The sequence below is a fragment of the Bos indicus genome, chromosome 28 (assembly GCF_029378745.1).
Source record: "Bos indicus isolate NIAB-ARS_2022 breed Sahiwal x Tharparkar chromosome 28, NIAB-ARS_B.indTharparkar_mat_pri_1.0, whole genome shotgun sequence".
Taxonomy (NCBI): domain Eukaryota; kingdom Metazoa; phylum Chordata; class Mammalia; order Artiodactyla; family Bovidae; genus Bos; species Bos indicus.
In genome coordinates this window covers 7,239,417-7,257,908 of record NC_091787.1, presented here as the reverse complement: position 1 = coordinate 7,257,908, position 18,492 = coordinate 7,239,417, and the positions used below count along the sequence as shown (strand labels likewise).

Genomic DNA, 18,492 nt, shown 5'->3' with positions numbered 1-18,492 from the left:
TAAGGAAATAAAGTGTTTCTTTTTTCCTTTTAAAAAAAAAGATGCTATAACTCAGACAGATTAAGTGATGCTCCCAAGTTCAAGTTCGAATGAACTGCAGCCTGGGCTCACTCCTCAGTGAACACTCCCAATGGCCCCCTTTCTCTTCTGGATCCTTTCCATCACCATTAAACATGTCTAAGCCTCACCATCTGATGCTGGGAGGGATTGGGGGCAGGAGGAGAAGGGGACGACGGAGGATGAGATGGCTGGATGGCATCACCGACTCGATGGTCATGAGTTTGAGTGAACTCCGGGAGTTGGTGATGGACAGGGAGGCCTGGCATGCTGTGATTCATGGGGTCGCAAAGAGTTGGACACAACTGAGCGACTGGACTGAACTGAACTGAACTGAAGCCTCACCAAGCTTAATATTAACAAAATGCTCCCCCACCTAAAGCAAGAGCAAGCATCTCATCAACCCCTTTCCCTCTCTCCAGCCCTCTTTCAGAGCCAAGCTTTTAGAAGAGTCATGGCACTCATGTCCCCCATGACCACCTCTCTCACCCTCAGCTCACCCTAATTCAGTGTCTGCTCCCACCACTCACCCAAACCCCTAGATCGGTTACCAGAGACCTTCTGTTGCTGAATCAAATAGGCACTTTCAGGTCTTCATCTTACTCTTGGAAACCATCACTGACTGTTCCTCCCTGAAACACCCTTCTTGGCTTCCAACTCAGCACACTCCTCTGGGCTTCCTCCCACCTCTCCACACCCTCCCAAGGCTTCCTTGGTACCTTCCAGGGTTCTCTTCTAGTCCACTCTCTTATTACCCTGCAGACAATGACTGAAGCAATCTCATCTACAATCAAGGTTTCAAAGGCCAGCCAGTCACTGTCTAGTGAAGAAACTTCTCCAATCTGGTACCATCCGCATCCTGGACACCAGACGCTGAATGTTCAGCCTTTCCTAATGAATGCTCCATCTTTCCCCTAAATGCTCAATCACCATAGTCAGTTCAGTTCAGTCTCTTAGTCGTGTCCGACTCTTTGTGACCCCATGGACTGCAGCACGCCAGGCCTCTCTGTCCATCACAAACTCCCGGAGCTTCCTCAAACTCATGTCCATTGCATCAGTGATCCCATCCAACCATCTCATCCTCTGTTATCCCCTTCTTCTCCTGCCTTCAATCTTTCCCAACATCAGGGTCTTTTCACATGAGTCGGTTCTTTGCATCAGGCAGCCCAAGTACTGGAGTTTCAGCTTCAGCATCAGTCCTTCCAATGAATATTCAGGACTGATTTCCTTTAGGATCAACTGGTTAGATCTTCTTGAAGTCCAAGGGACTCTCAAGAGTCTTCTCTAACACCACAGTTCAAAAGCATCAATTCTTCAGCACTCTGTTTTCTTTATAGTCCAACTCGCACATCCATATATGACTACTGGAAAAACCATAGCTTTGACTAGACAGACTTTTGTTGGTAAAGTAATGTCTCTTTTTTAATATGCTGTCTAGGTTGGTCAGAGCTTTTCTCCCAAGGGGCAAGTATCTTTTAATTTCATGGCTGCAGTCACCATCTGCAGTGGTTTTGGAGCCCCCCAAAATAAAGTCTGTCACTATTTCCATTGCTTCCCCATCTATTTGCCATGAAGTGATGGGACCGGATGCCATGATCTTAGTTTTCTGAATGTTGAGTTTAAAGCCAACTTTCTCACTCTCCTCTTTCACTTTCATTACGAGTCTCTTTAGTTCTTCTTTGCTTTCTGCCATAAGGGTGGTGTTATCTGCATATCTGAGGTTATTGAGATTTCTCCCAGCAATCTTGATTCCAGCTTGTGCTTCATCCAGTCCAGCATTTTGCGTAATGTACTCTGCATATAAGTTAAATAAGCAGGGTGACAATATACAGCCTTGATGTACTCCTTTCCTGGTTTCGAACCCATCTGTTGTTTCATGTTCAATTCTAACTGTTGCTTCTTGACCTGCATACAGGTTTCTTAGGAGGCAGGTCAGGTGGTCTGGTATTCCCATCTCTTTAAAAATTTTCCACAGTTTATTATGATCCACACAGTCAAAAGCTTTGGTGTAGTCAATAAAGCAAAAGTAGATGTTTTTCTGGTTGGCAATTTGATCTCTTGTTCCTCTGCCTTTTCTAAATCCAGCTTGAACATCTGGAAATTCTCAGTTCACATACTGTTAAAGCCTAGCTTGGAAAATTTTGAGGATTACTTTGCTAGCTTGTGAGATGAGTGCAATTGTACGGTAGTTTGAATATTCTTTGGCATTGCCTTTCTCTGGGATTGAAATGAAAACTGAACTTTTCCAGTCCTGTGGCCACTGTTGAGTTTTCCAAATTTGCTGGCATATTGAGTGCAACACTTTCACAGCATCATCTTTCAGAATCTGAAATAGCTCAACTGGAATTCCATCACCTCCACTAGCTTTGTTCATAGTGATGCTTCCTAAGGCCCACTTGACTTCCCATTCCAGGATGTCTGGCTCTAGGTCAGTGATCACACCATCATGGTTATCTAGGTCATGAAGATCTCTTTTGTACAGTTCTTCTGTGTATTCTTGCCCCCACTTCTTAATATTTTCTGCTTCTGTCAGGTCCATACCATTTCTGTCCTTTATTGTGCTCATCTTTGCATGAAATGTTCCCTTGGTATCTCTTAACTTTCTTGAAGAGATCGCTAGACTTTCCCATTTTATTGTCTTCATCTATTTATTCACATTGATTGCTGAGGAAGGCTTTGTTATCTCTCCTTGCTATTCTTTGGAACTCTGCATTCAAATGGGCATATCTTTTGTTTTCTCCTGTGCCTTTCACTTCTCTTCTTTTCTCAGCTATTTGTAAGGCCTCAGACAACCATTTTGCCTTTTTGCATTTCCTTTTTTGAGGGATGGTCTTGATTACTGCCTCCTGTACAATGTCACGACCCTCTGTCCATAGTTCTTCAGGCACTCTTATCAGATCTAACCCCTTGAATCTGATTGTCACTTCCACTGTATAATCACCATAAGGTACCACAATTGCTAGACACTTGGGAATCGCTCTTAACATCTCCTTTTCCCCTTTCACATCTAATTCATCACCAAGGTTTATTTCTCCTAAGTTTCTTATTGTTGTGACCACACTTGCCTCCATTCCTTCTCAACTGGACCACGGCTGCTGGGAGCTTGTCTTCACAGTTGCCTCTCCTTCAATTCAACCCATTGCACACTCCATGCTACAATCAGAGAGAGATCCTCCTTTTCCCTCACTTTTATTTAGGATGAAGGCCAAGCTCCCCACAGGCTTACCAGGTCTGTCCTGAACTGGCCTCTGCCCATCCCATAGCTTTACCCATCACTTTGCCTTCGCTACTCAGAAATTAAGCCACTTTGAACTCATTTCGGTCACTTGGCTTCAATGCTCTTTATTCTGCTCTGAGTCTCATTGGATTCTCTATTCCCTCGAAATATTCTTCCTCCTTCGTTAGGTGGTTTCTTTCCAACCACTGGGTATCAGCTCATACACCCTCTTCAATGAAGTGCCTGATGTATGTTTCCAATGACCTGGAAGCCTCATCATAGGTGTAGAAGTGAAGTCGCTCAGTCATGTCCAACTCTTTGTGACCCCATGGACTGTAGCCTACCATGCTCCTCCATCCATGGGATTTTCCAGGCAAGAGTACTGGAGTGGATTGCCATTTCCTTCTCCAGAGGACCTTCCCGACCCCGGCATTGAACCCGGGTCTCCTGCATTGTAGGCAGATGCTTTACCGTCTGAGCCACAAGGGAAGTCCTACATCATAGGTGTAGGATCCTTTTATTGTAACTGCTTATTTAATCACCTGACTTCTTCACTAGAATGTAAGATCCATGTGGTCATTATATTTCTGCTTCATTTTATATCCCTAGAACTTAGCCCATAATATGTGTAAATAAATTTTTTTAACTGAATGAATGTGCTTATTCCTTTCTGGAGGACCACTGGTTTTCAAGCATTGATGCACACACCATCAGTCTTAGAAATCTCAGGGAGCTTTTAAAAATACAAACTGCTTGGATTCATCTCTAAACATGTCCAATCGTACTGTTCCTCGAGGGGCCTAGGATTCAGTAGAGATGGTGCAGTTTACATGAGGGTGACATTCCTGACAGCATGCCATAATGCAAAATGTATATTTCTTGATGTATTTTCCCACAGTAGCACCATGTTTCTGTTTGCAACTCATGTTAACACTGCCACCTGGCATTTATAGTTCCCTTGTTCCCTCCGAGTTGAAACTGTGATTCTTGTTTAACTTTAAAAATCTCAAGGGAGTCACATTATTTGAAATTTTATGCATAAATGAAACATTAGTCATACCTGTATTTTGTTACTGCAAATTTGCATTAAAATGAGACTGTGCTGTATTTTTAAAAATTTCCAAATGATTATCAGGTGCAGCTAAGTTTGGATCCCAAGTTTCATGCTGTCTCTCTCTCTCCCTCCTCTGTTTGCTTTATTTCTTTAAAAAAAAGTTAAAAACCATGGTAAAATCCAGTTAACAAAAGGTACCATCTTAACCATTTCCCCTCTTTTTTCCCCATATGTTGACTCATTGAATTTTGATCACATCTATGGCATCACTGACTCGATGGACGTGAGTCTCATTGAACTCCGGGAGTTGGTGATGGACAGGGAGGCCTGGCGTGCTGCGATTCATGGGGTCGCAAGGAGTCGGACATGACTGAGCAACTGAACTGAACTGAACTGACTGATGCACTAGATTCTTTAAAAAAGTATTTATTTGGCTGTGGCAGGTCCTAGTTGCTGCATGTGGGATCGAGTTCCCTGAACAGGGACTGACCCCGAGTCCCCTGCATTGGGAGTGCGAAGCCTTAGCCACGGACCATCAGGGAAGTTCCCATCTTAACTATGTTAAATTATTTAGTTCAGCGGCTATTTAGTTCAGTGGAGTTAAAAACATTCACATTGTTAGCTAACCAATCTCTAGAACCCTTTTTATCTTACAAAACTGAAACTTTGTACTCTACAAGACCACTACTCATTCCTGTCTCCTACAGCTGCTGGCAACTGCCATTCCACTTCCTGTCCCTATGAACTGTCTACTGTATTAATAGGTACCTCAAATAAGGAGGATCATACAGTATTTGTCCTTTTGTAACTGGCTTATTTCACTTAGCATAATGCCCTCAAGGTTCATCCATGTTGTGGCATGTGTCAACATTTCCTTCCATTTAAGGCTGAATAATATTCCTTTGTGTAAAAAAAATATTCCTTTGTGTGTATATATCACATGCTGTTTATCCATTCATCTATTGATGGACACTTCGGTTGCTTCCACCTCTTGGCTATTGTGAATAATGCTGCTATGGACATCGATATACATATACCTCTTTGAGACCTTCACTTCAATCCTTTTTTACATATACCCAAAAGTGGTATATAACCCAGAAGTTAGACCATAAAGAAATCTGCCAAGGAATTGATGCTTTTGAACTGTGGTGCTGGAGAAGACTCTTGAGAGTCCCCTGGACAGCAAGGAGGTCAAACCAGTCAATCCTAAAGGAAATCCACCTTGAATACTCATTGGAAGGACTGATGCTGAAGTTCAGGCTCAAGTTCCAATATTTTGCCCACATGATGTGAAGAGCCAACTTGTTGGAAAGACCTGATGCTGGGAAAGATTGAAGGCAAAAAGAGAAGGGGGAGGCAGAGGATGAGATGGTTGTATAACGTCATTAACTCAATGGACATGAATTTGAGCAAACTCCACGACATAGTGAAAGACATGGAAGCCTGGTGTGCTGTGGTCCATGGGGTCACAAAAAGTCAGACACAATTTAGCAACTGAACAAAAACAACTCAGAAGTAGAATCACTGGATACTACAATTCTACTTTTTTTTTTGAGGAATTATCACACTGTTTTGCCTAGAGGTCATATCATTTTACATTCCACCAGAAGTGCACAAGGGTTCCATTTTTTTCACATCCTTGTCAACACTAGTTGGATATACGGTGATACCTCATTGTGCTTTTGATTTGCATTTCCATCATAATTAGTGATGTTGCGCATCTGTTCATCAGCTTGTTTGCTATTCTTTGGAGAATGTCTATTCAAGCCCTTTACCCATTTTTTCATTGTTTATTTTTGTTGTTTAGTTGTAGGGGTTCATACATTCTGGATATTAACCCCTTATCAGACAAATGATTTGCAATTTTTTTCCATTACATAGATTGCCTTTTCATTCTGTTGATTGTGTCCTTTGATGCAAAAGAATGTTAAATTTCGACGGCGTCCAATTTTCACTTTTGTTGCCTGTGTTTTCAGTGTTATACCCAAGAAATCATTCCCAAATATAATGCCAAAAAAAGCCCTCGCGCTTGCTTCAAAGAGTTTTATAGTGCTACCTCTTGAAATTTGGTTCATTTTGCATTAATTTTTGTACAGGGTATAAAGTTAGGATCTAACTTCTTTCTTTGGCATGTCAATATTCAGCTTTCCTTAGCAGTATTTGTAGAAAAGATTGTCCTTTTCCCATTGGATGGTCTTAGCACCTGTGCAAACATCATTGACCATATATGTGAGGGCTTATTTCTGGGTTCCCTATTCTATTCCGTTGGTGTGTATGTCTGCTTCATGCCAGTACCACATTTCAAGCCAATTTTAATGACTATGCTTTATAAGTTTTGTAATCAGGAGGTGTGAGACCTCCAACCTTGTTCTCATTTTTCAAGATTGTTTTGGCTATTTTGTATCCCTTGAGATTCCGTATAAATTTTAGGGTAGATTTTATTATTTCTGAGAAGACATGCTGTTGGGATTTTGATAGGGATTGCATTAAATTTTTAGATAGCTGTAGGCTGCAGTCCATGGGGTCGCTAAGAGTCGACACGACTGAGCGACTTCACTTTCACTTTTCACTTTCATGCAATGGAGAAGGAAATGGCAACCCACTCCAGTGTTCTTGCTTGGAGAATCCCAGGGATGGGGGAGCCTGATGGGCTGCTGTCTATGGGGTTGCACAGAGTCGGACACGACTGAAGCGACTTAGCAGCAGCAGCAGTTGGGCATCATTGATATCTTATCAATATTAAGTCTTCCATCCGTGAACCCTGGATGTCTTTCCATTTGTTTGTGTCTTCTTTAATTTTTTTATGGTATATTTTGTAGTTTCCTACATGTAAGTCTTTCACCTCCTTAGTTATGTTTACTCCTAAATACTTAATTCTTTTTGACAATATTGTAAATAAAATTTTACTTTTTTTTTTAGAAAACCCTTTTAAAATATATAACATATACTTAAGTGCACAAAAGGTAAAACATACAGTTTAATTTTTATAAAATAAAACACACATGTTACACCATCTCTACCAAGATACAGAATATATACCCACACCCCAGAAGCTTCCCCTGAGCCCTCTCCTAGTCATTATCTACCCCCTTAAATATTATATAATCAGTATGGAGAGTTCTATCTCCATATTTATTTTTTTCATCTTAATAAAGTTGGAACCATACATTATGTACTCTTTAGTGTCTGGTCTTTTTCACTCAGTATTATGTCTGAGAGATCGTATCCATATTGTTGTAAGTACCAATAATTCACTTGCTATGTGGCATCTAACTTTATGAACGTACCACTATTTATTCATCCTATAGTTGACAGACATTGAGTGGTGTGGGTTATGAGCAGTGTTGCTAGGAACATTTACATATATTTGGTGCACATTTGTATGCATTTATGTTGGATATATATCACAGAGGGGAAATGAAGTGTCTGAGGATATCTATATACTTATATATAGATACACTCCTCCCAGAAGGCACTAGAGGTAAAGAACCCACTTGTCAATGAAGGAGACATAGGAGGTGTGGTTCGATCCCTTGGTCAGGAAGATCCCTTGGAGGAGGGCATGGCAACCCACTTCAGTGTTCTTGCCTGGAGAATCCCATGGACGAAGAAGCCAGGCAGGCTATAGTCCACAGGGTTGCAAAGAGGTGGACAAGACTGAAGCGACTTAACATACATCCGCATAGATACACACACATACGAATAATGGTTTTCAAAATTAGTTGTGCCAGTTTATACTTCCACGGATCTTTTAATCAAGACTTTAATTTATTTACATTTAGTGTAATTAATGCTCCATTTAGTTTTAATTGTCATTTTACTGTTTTCCATTAAAAACATGCTGCTGCTGCTATTGGCTCAAATCTCTGTACTAGGTTCTTTCTTATCAGGGTCATTGGAATAATTCCACCAGACAATGTTTTTGATCCCGACCATCCCTGTTCACCTCCGCCCTCCTTGTGGTTCAGCTGGTAAAGAATTCGACTGCAATTTTAGAGTTGGACATGCCTGAGTGACTTTCAGTTCACTTCACTTCATCCCTGTCCACAGTCTGTACTTAAATAAGCTTCCATTCATGTTAGTATATATTGATGGTGATAAAATATGGTATCCAATTTCAGGGAAACACACATATGCACATGGTAGATAAAAAATATATAGATTTGGGCAGGTCAATAGATTGGAGGAGGAAATGGCAACCCATTCCAGTACTCTTGCCTGGAAAATCCCACGGACAGAGGAGCCTGGTAGGCTACAGTCCATGGCATCGCTAAGAGTTGGCATGACTGAGCTGCTTCACTTTCACTTTTCACTTTCATGCACTGGAGAAGGAAATGTCAACCCACTCCAGTGTTCTTGCCTGACGAGTGCCAGGGACAGAGAAGCCTGGTGGGCTGCCGTCTATGGGGTCACACAGAGTCGGACACAACTGAAATGACTCAGCAGCGGCAGCAGGTCAATAGATTAAAAAAGAGAGATTGACTAATGTATGAAATAAAAATTATAATTAAATGAAATGATTAATTTGGGCTTCCTTTCTGCTGCAAATACAAACTATACTTACTGAAAATAAAAATCATGATTGGCAAAATTAGAACTGTAACCACAGCTATACCCTTTCATCTCCTTCCTTTCATAGGTCTTAAGGCCTGTTAATATAAAATGTCATTTAATGGGACCTCCCTGGTGATTCAGTGGTTAAGACTCTTCGCTTCCACCACAGTGGGGCATGGGTTCAATCCCTGGTCAGGGAACTAAAATACCACATGCCACACAGCATGGCAAAAAAAAAAAAAAAAAAGAGAGAGAGAGAGACACTGTCATTTAAGTACATTTGGATACACAAAAGAAAGTTAAATGTGTGGGTTCTGGCTCAGAAGACAGTAAAAGAAATAAGAAAATCGGAAAATAAGTTCTGAAAAATCAAACTGGTAAATCAATAGTGCAGTAATAGGGGGTTTGGGGAAGGCAGAGGCACAGAGATACACGATAAATTTCCAACAGACTGAGATAATCCAGGTCCTCCCCTGAGAAATGTGTTTACATGGGTGTGACTACTGTGTCACACCAGCCCATATCGGGCTTTTTAACTAATGACATCTCCTAAGAATGTTTCCTTGATGTTACATGGTTTTCTACTTACTGAATTATTTTTTGTTTCATCTACGTAGCTCTGGGTCACTGGTATTCTGCATGGATACCTGCATGGATATTTTGCTATATTCTGCATAGATTTAAGGCTGATAAATTATATTGTGAGAGCTTCAGCTATCCCCCCATTGAAGTGAAGTGAAGTCGCTCACTCGCGTCTGACTCTTTGCGACCCCATGGACTATAGCCCACCAGGCTCTTCCATCCATGGAATTTTCCAGGCAAGAGTACTGGAGTGGGTTGCCATTTCCTTCTCCAGGGGATCTTCCTGACCCAGGGATCAAACCCGGGTCTCCCGCACTGCAGGCAGACGCTTTACCATCTGAGCCACCAGGGAAGAGAGTATCCCCCCATTATTGGACACTATATTACATCCATTTCCCCCTATTATAATAAAAAGGTGACAAATACCTTCCTTATTACAGTTTTCTATATATTTTAGAAAAATTTCCTGAAAAATTCATAATAGAATGTGAGCAAGTTTAATGATGACCCAAGGGTTAGCTTAAAATTCTCTACCAACGCCCATGATTAGTGCATATCTGTATCATAAAGAAAACAGGTCCCATGGAGAGAATTAGGTTACAACCTCTGGGGTGGGGTGAGTTGTATTTGGATGCTCATTTCACACCCAAGGGGTGGTTCTTTAGACTTCAGCACATATTGAAGGACTTTACTGAAAGATCAGTGGCAGAATAGCGAAGATGCACAGCTTATTCATAGAGCCCTGTGCCACTCGGCATCTTGATTCAAACTATCAATGAGCAGATAAAAACTGGTTGTAAAAGATATTCACTCCAGCATTAGAGGGGAGTTGGACTTCATAAACTTGAATGCTTTTCAACTTTAAAATTCTGAGATTAGAAAATAAAACCTTTCAGGGAGTTCTCTGGTGGTTCAGTGCTTAAGACTCTGCCTTACAGTGCAAAGAATATGGTTCAGCCCCTGGTTGGGAAACTAAGATCCCATGTGTGTGTGTGTTAGTCCCTCAGTCATGTGCGACTCTTTGCAACTCCATGGACAGTAGCCCACTGCCGAGTTTTCCAAATTTGCTGGCATATTGAGTGCAGCACTTTCACAGCTTCATCTTTTAGGATTTGAAATAGCTCAACTGGAATTCCATCACTTCCACTAGCTTTGTTCGTAGTGATGCTTCCTAAGGCCCACTTGACTTTGCATTCCATGGTGTTTGGTTCTAGGTGAGTGATCACACCATTGTGGTTATCTGGGTCGTGAAGATCTTTTTTGTATAGTTCTTCTGTGTATTTTTGCCACCTCTTCTTAATATCTTCTGCTTCTGTCAGGTCTATATCATTTCTGTCCTTTATTGTGCTCATCTTTGCATGGAATGTTCCCTTGGTATCTCTAATTTTCAAATCCTAAAAGATGATGCTGTGAAAGTGCTGCGCTCAATATGCCAGCAAATTTGGAAAACTCAGCAGTGGCCACAGGACTGGAAAAGGTCAATTTTCATTCCATTCCCAAAGAAAGGCAATGCCAAAGAATGGTCAAACTACCATACAGTTGCAGTCATTTCACAAGCTAGCAAAGTAATGCTCAAAATTCTCCAAGCCGGGCTTCAAAAGTACGTGAACTGTGAAATTCCAGACATTCAAGCTGGATTTAGAAAGGGGAGAGGAACCAGAGATGAAGTTGCCAACATTCTCTGGATCATCGAAAAAGCAAGATAATTCCAGAAAAACATCTACTTCTGTTTTATTAACTATGCCAAAGCCTTTGCCTGTATGGATCACAACAAACTGTGGAAAATTCTTAAATAGATGGGAATACCAGACCACCTGACCTGCCTCTTGAGAAACCTGTATGCAGGTCAGGAAGCAACAGTTAGAACTGGACATGGAACAACAGACTGCTTCCAAATAGGGAAAGGAGTACATCAAGGCTGTATATTGTCACCCTGCTTATTTAACTTATATGCAGAGTACATTATGTGAAATGCCGGGCTGGATGAAGCACAAGCTGGAATCAAGATTGCCGGGAGAAATATCAATGACCTCAGATATGCAGATGACACCACCTGAAGAAGAACTAAAGGGCCTCGTGATGAAAGTGAAAGAGGAGAGTGAAAAAGTTGGCTTAAAGCTCAACATTCAGAAAACTAAGATCATGGCATCTGGTCCCATCACTTAATGGCAAATAGGTGGGGAAACAGTGGAAATAGTGACAGACTTTATTTTTTGGGGCTCCAAAATCACTGCAGATGATGACTGCAGCCATGCAATTAAAAGACACTTGCTCCTTGGAAGAAAAGTTATGAATAAGCTAGACAACATATTAAAAAGCAGAGACACTACTTTGTCAACAAAGGTCCATCTAGTCAGAGCTATGGTTTTTCCAGTAGTCATGTATGGATGTGAGAGTTGAACTATAAAGAAAGCTGAGTGTCAAAGAATTGATGCTTTTGAACTGTGGTGTTGGAGGAGCTTCAATACTTTGGCCACCTGATGTGAAGAACTGATTCATTGGAAAAGACCCTGATGCTGGGAAAGATTGAAGGCAGGAGGAGAAGGGAATGACAGAGGATGAAATGGTTGGATGGCATCACCGACTCAATGAACATGAGTTTGAGTAAACTCAGGGAGTTGGTGATGGACAGGGAGGCCTGGCATGCCGAAGTCCATGGGGTCGCAAAGAGTCGGACATGAATGAGCGACTGAACTGAATTGAACTGGACTGTAGCCCGCCAGGCTCCTCTGTCCATGGGATTCTCCAGGCAAGAGTACTGGAGTGGGTTGCCATTCCCATCTCCAGGGGATCTTCCTGACCTAGGGATGGAACCTGTGTGTCCTATATCGCAGGCAGACTCTTTACTGTCTCATCCCTCATGCCACAGTGTAACTAAGCTGGCTTGTCATAACAAAGATCCTGATGCTGTAACTAAGACACAACACGGCTGGGTCTTAGTTATTATTTAAGTAAGTAAGTAAGTAAATGAATATTTAAAAAAGAAAGAAAATAAAACCTTTCTACCAGGCAAAAGTCAGAGTAGCATCCACTACAAGTCTCCAACTACTGGGTAAATGTTTATTTCCCAGCCCTGAACCCCAACTTTTTTTTTGCGTTTGCCTTCACTTAGAGCTTTAAGCTGACAGAGGCAGTAAAGACCATTTAACCAAACTTATGAATTAGGCTTTAGTTTATTTTGAACATTTTAAGAAATCTTTGGGGAAGTTTTAAGTAAAATGGATTTTACTATGAGCCACTATGGCTCATAAGTAGGTTAAAGTATGTTTGGATTTCCCAGGAGCGTGTTTTAATGTTACAGATTCCACAGCAGATCCAGGTTTAGCCAAGTATCCTTAAAGTCAATTTATAAAGATTTGCTTAAACAATTTAAAAGATTAACTTTTATAGCACAACAAAAATACTGAAGTATTAGTGAAAAATACTGAAGTAGTTTTTCTGAGCAACTGGTACAGTGCTTTGTTAGCTGTAAGTCCAGAAAGTGAGTCTGTCTATAATTGCATGCATCTGTATCTATGTGTGTATCATCTATCTATCTACCAATCTGTCATCCATCTTGCTATTGATCTGTTCCTAAAACACATGCCTGAGGCAGTTAGAGGCAGAAAAAGATAGGTCTTCCATGACGTTAGTGGTGAGGACTCTTGGAAAGGGTCTGAGAGAAACGAAGGGCATTCATTGTGTACAAAGAATTGTGAGAGATCTTCCCCTAGGAATGAACCAGCCTTAACCACGTCTTGGAGAGGGAACATTTAAGAAGCACAGATTGCATACGTGTCCCACTAACTAGGAATTTCACAGCCTCCTCCACAGGGATCTGTTCACTGTTTAGGGTTCAGCAGGTTTCGCGTGCATAACCCAAGAGCATGAGTGTCTGTAAAGTGCTGGAAGACTGCCTGCCCCTGTCCACAGGGCTCCTGGCCAAACTGCCGGTCACTGTGAAGCAGTTCTGTGTCCCATCCAAAGGTGAAGACAGGAGCAGTAAAGACAGGGTGGTATTCAAAAATACAGCAACTTATTTCTTTGCCAGGTCTCCCCAAATAACAGACATCTCCCAGGGGAGCCATCATCCCTGCCCTCCCAGGCAAGGGGTGGGGGCTAGACCCTCACCCACATTACATGTGCATTTCATGAAAAGCATTAAGTCCTTCTGGTATCACATTGAGGATATGAATGAAGAAGTACATGAATAGTTCAGGCCACAAGGTTGGTTTCTACCAGCTACCACCAGCATCAAAATTGGGTTCTAATACACTGAATGATGGGCTCCCCTGATGGCTCAGATGGTAAAGAATCTTCCTGGAATGCAGGAGACTTGGGTTCAATTTCTGGGTGGGCAAGATCCCACAGCTTCCACTTATATGTGGAGACTAAAGTACCAGCTGAAGTCCTCTGGCCACTTAGGAAGGACAGGCCCCCAGAATTGGTGTGCATTTCCTCCCAGTCTGAAACAGCCTCTCAATATCAGAAACTACTCTGCTTGTTGTAGGAGTGCATTCAAATATCTGTGCCCAGAAGAAAGCTGCTCTGGGAACTTTGGCTTGTGGTCCACTTAACCCAGTGAGATTGGACACGTGGTTTCCTGTAGCAGGAAGACATCACCGGACCATCTGTTGTAGCATAGGATGCCTCTCCTGAGCTGGTAGGAGACAAGCTGGAGTTGGGCTCTAAAGAGAGCTGTTAGCCCTGAGATAGGACCAGTTTCAGGAAGAGTCAGCATACTGCATTAATGAAACACATCCCGCTGTGAAGCTGAGGGACACAGCACCCAGCACTTGATAAACGGGTCTCAGAAAATAACAGCTGCTGAGCGTTTAAAAATTTTTAAAGATTTATTTATTTATTTTTGGCTGCACTGGGTCTTCAAGGCTGTGCGCGGGCTTTCTCTAGTTGCCGTGAGCGGGGGCTACTCCCTAGCGGTGGTGCAGTGGCTTGCCTTGCTGCAGAGCACAGGCTCCAGGGCGCTCAGGCTTCAGTAGCTGCAGCTCACAGGCTCTAGGGCACAAGCTCAGTAGTTGTGGCTCATGAGCTTAGTTGCTCCGAGGCGTGTGAGATCTGCCAGGACCAGGGATCGAACCCTGGTCTATCTATCTATCTACGTGTCCCCAGCATCGGCAGGTGGATTCTCAACCACTGGACCACCAGGGAAGCCCCTGAGCTTTTGCATCTATTTTTCTGCCTTTCAGTAAAGATTCATTTTGAGTCTCACTAAGCTGTCAAGACTTAAACCAGAAATATATTTTTATAACACCTGACTCAACAACACTTTTATCACAGTGGAGAAGCCATGGCAGATCTGTGGACATTTCCTTGGTCATCAAAAAGAAGGTGAGGCTTAAACTTCATGAGGATGGGATAATATGGATCTGATGGTGCCTGCTGGACTCCTGAACTGGGCCCCACAGTTGTAACCGATGCCTGCATTCATCTGCTGGCTGGACTGGCTTTCTTCCCAGTGGGTGGCTATTTGTCTGGGGCTTCAGAGTGGGCCCATTGAGTTCATTGCAAGGAAGAAGTTTATAAAAACTGTTCAACAAGAAAAAAGCCTTGTTCAACAAGGGAACCTGTGTACTCACTTCTGTTGTTCCACACCACCTTTCTGGGACCTAGGATTCTATCCATGTGGAGAGACGGCTGGCAGATACTCCCCAAATCTAATGGAATTTCCTGAAGACCTTGGGTGAGCATCTCTCCCTCTGGCCCTGTCTGTCTCCCATCTTGGCAATGGAAAGTCCAAGGCTTGAGACTGGGGGCGGGACCAATGACTGGGGTGCTCTCTGCTTCTGTCACAATGAAAGGCAATGGCATTTGGTCAGTGGCTAGAATGGCAATCTTCAATGTCCAAGCTTTGAAGGAATGAATGCAATGTACGGTGAGCTACTGCATACAGCTGTTTCACAGATCTGTCCACAGAGATGCAATGGTGGTATGATGGGATCATGATATTATGCTATGGAATTCCCAAAGACCTTTAGCTTGACTTCAGTCCCTTTGTTGCTCCTGTTGTATCTTCTGATGTCCTGGATCTTTCTCAGAGGAGTATAAGCAATATCTTGTCCTGATGGTCTGTCTTTGAAAGATGGCTGCAGGAAGTCATACCTAGGACCTGGCCAGGACAGCAGAGCTCACAGAGGCAGGGTCCTGCCTTGTTAGGAATCAGGAATTTCTCTGTACTGCACTGAACCTGGTTCTCATGGGCTTCAGAAATTCAGAGACATCATGCCACTGCTATCCCCTTTACAGAGCTGCCAGGCACCTCCTCACCCGGGGCTTCCTCTTCCATCTCCAGCTCCGCCCAGCACCCTGTAAATCTGCTTCCACAAAATTCTGTGTCAGCTCCCTCACATCTCCCCAAGGTTTTAAAATTCTGTTTGCAAAGATCCCCTGGAGAAGGAAATGGCAACTCGCTCCAGTATTCTTACCTGGAGAATCCCATGGACAGAGGAGCCTGGCTGGCTACAGTCCACGGGATTGCAAGAGTCGGACACGACTTAGCAACTAAACCACCACCACCTCCTCCAACTGACTGCTGCTTTCTTCCTGGATGAAGGAACCTGGCTTCCCTGGTGGCTCAGCTGGTAAAGAATCCGCCGGCAATGTGGGAGACCTGGGTTCGATCCCTGGGTTGGGAAGATCCCCTGGAGAAGGGAAAGGCTACCCACTCCAGTATTCTGGCCTGGAGAATTCCATGAACTAAGTCCATGGGGTTGCAAAGAGTTGGACACAACTGAGCGACTTTCACTTTCACTAGTAACGTTTGTATCTGTCAGGGCCTAGGACAGTGCCCAACTCAAAGTATACTGGTGAATAAATGACCACAATTCAGTTCTTGATATTTAAGCATATTTGGCAACATTAGCACATTTATGCTGCTAGAAAGTTTAGTAAATGGATATTGTAAAACTGGACTGTCCATGCTGGTAAGGACTTTGGAAATCTGACTTTCTTTTGTAAAGGTAGGCAACCTCAGGCACAGAGGTGATGAGCTCTGTCCAGGGTTGCAAAGCTGGTTTGCAGCAGGGCTCAGTTGAACTGTAGGGGCTCCCAATTCACTCCCCCATTCTCCACATTTATTTTGGTGAAACCTTCGTGGTGGCTGATGTACCGGCTAAATGGGCTTATCTTTACCACCCACTCAGCTGGCCCAGACAGAGTGAGAAAACCAAGCCCAGCCTGTTGCAGTGGTTCCCTCGCCACTTCCTGCTCAGTGACTGTGGAAGGGGCCTGTGTGGAGTGCTGACCGTAAGAAATCTGCTTCTCTGCCTTTTGTAGAAACGAGTATGTGGATTAAGGGTATATTCCCTGCAACTAATTATGCAGATGTGTGGGCAATGCTCTTTGCTAATTTCAGGAGCTGTGCCCAAACTATTTAAAAGCAAGAGTGTGCTTTGTCTTCAGAAAGAAAAATTCAGGGAAGTTATCCTTAAGGCTCTACCTCTGACTTATCAATGGGTTTTTTTGCTTTTAAAAAATAGCTTCCTTCAAACTGAAGAGTTTAAAGATTTTTATAATTCAGTGGCAGGTGAACAGTCTGTGTCTTCCTGATCTCGAACTGGGAGTTAAAACAAAGACGCAACAAGCTCAATGGGGGCTGAAAAATCAGGGTTGTTACTAAGGAGAACAATTTTACAAAGGATGAGATTCTGTTGTATCTCAAGGACAGAAGAGTTTTGGACAAGGTCAATTTCATAACATGCCATTTTGGATGGGATTGATTTATATTAACTGTAAAGCTTTTCAAGGCTGGTACCAGGAGACTGGTGTGTGGATATGTGTCCGCTGATTTTCGCAGGCAGTTTTCCGCTCTCTCTCTCCCTTACACACACAGCTAGAACTGCCTCTGTCCAAATGAACAGCATGGACTTTTTCAGAGTTGGATGGATTTCCATGGCACAAATCAACAGCTCCTTTTAGAAATAGGTTGGACCCGAGGAATTGTTGAAATACATATGACTTGGTCCTGACTATTGACTGTAGACATGCACTGTACACCTTGAAGAAGACTGGTGATTCCTTGAGATTCACGGATTCAAAAATGGCCGAGAGACAATACGGATGGACCTAGAGAGCGTCATACTGAGCGAAGTAAGTCAGACAGAGAAGGACAAACATCGTATGACATCCCCTACATGTGGAATCTAAGAAGAAATGATACAGATGAATTTACTTACAAAACAGAGACTCAAAGACTTAGAAAACGAACTTATGGTTGTCTGGGGTGGGGGGGTTAGTTAGGGAGTATGGGATTGACATGTATACAATGCTGTATCTAAAATGGATAACCAACAAGGACCTACCGTATAGAACATAGAACTCTCAAAGCTGCGTGGCAGCCTGGATGGAGGGGGTTTGGGGTAGAATGCATATTATATATATATGTGTGTGGCTGAGTCCCTTTGCTGTTCACCTGAAACTACCACAGCATTGTTTGCTAATTGGCTATCTCCCAATACAAAATAAAAAGTTCAAAAAAAAAAAAAAAAAAAGGAGTAGTAAAAAAATGGCTGAGCGAGAGCTGCCTTTACTTTGGGGTATTTCTCTGGCTTAGTGAGAACTGCAGGGTTCACCTGAATTCCTGCTGTCATTTCACCCCATCGTAGACTTTGGCCTGCACCCCAGGAAGAGTTGTTCTCAGGGGTCCTGTTTACTCCAGGAGCTTCCTGATGGGCCTTCCTATTTCCCATATTCTTTCTGTTCACCCAGAATCTACAAACATCCAGAACATCCAACTGGTTGTGAGAGAGGCTGTCTATGTTTTCTAGGAAAGTGGAGGTTTCCAAAGGAAAGTGACTCCCATTTGCCTGGGGGCAGCAGAGGTATCTAGAAGCAAGATCTCACTTAAGTGCCCTTTTAGGGAATCTGATAATGAATGTAAGAGTCTTTAGTCTAACAGTGAATTAGCTGTATGTCTCCAGGCTTCAGTTTTTTCATGTATGAAATGCAGGATCAGTTCAAGATCCATTGACAGTCAATCATCTATGAATATGTGATTCATATACTGTTGCATTCCGTCCTTGCTCAGTTATGT

The 18,492-nt window shown here is 42.7% G+C and overlaps 1 protein-coding gene across 2 annotated transcripts in view; it reads right to left on the bottom strand.

Moving 5' to 3' along the window:
* Positions 1-18,492, bottom strand: part of SLC35F3 (solute carrier family 35 member F3) — a 426,863-nt gene that overhangs the window by 36,586 nt on the left and 371,785 nt on the right. The gene's annotated exons all lie outside the window — the stretch shown is intronic.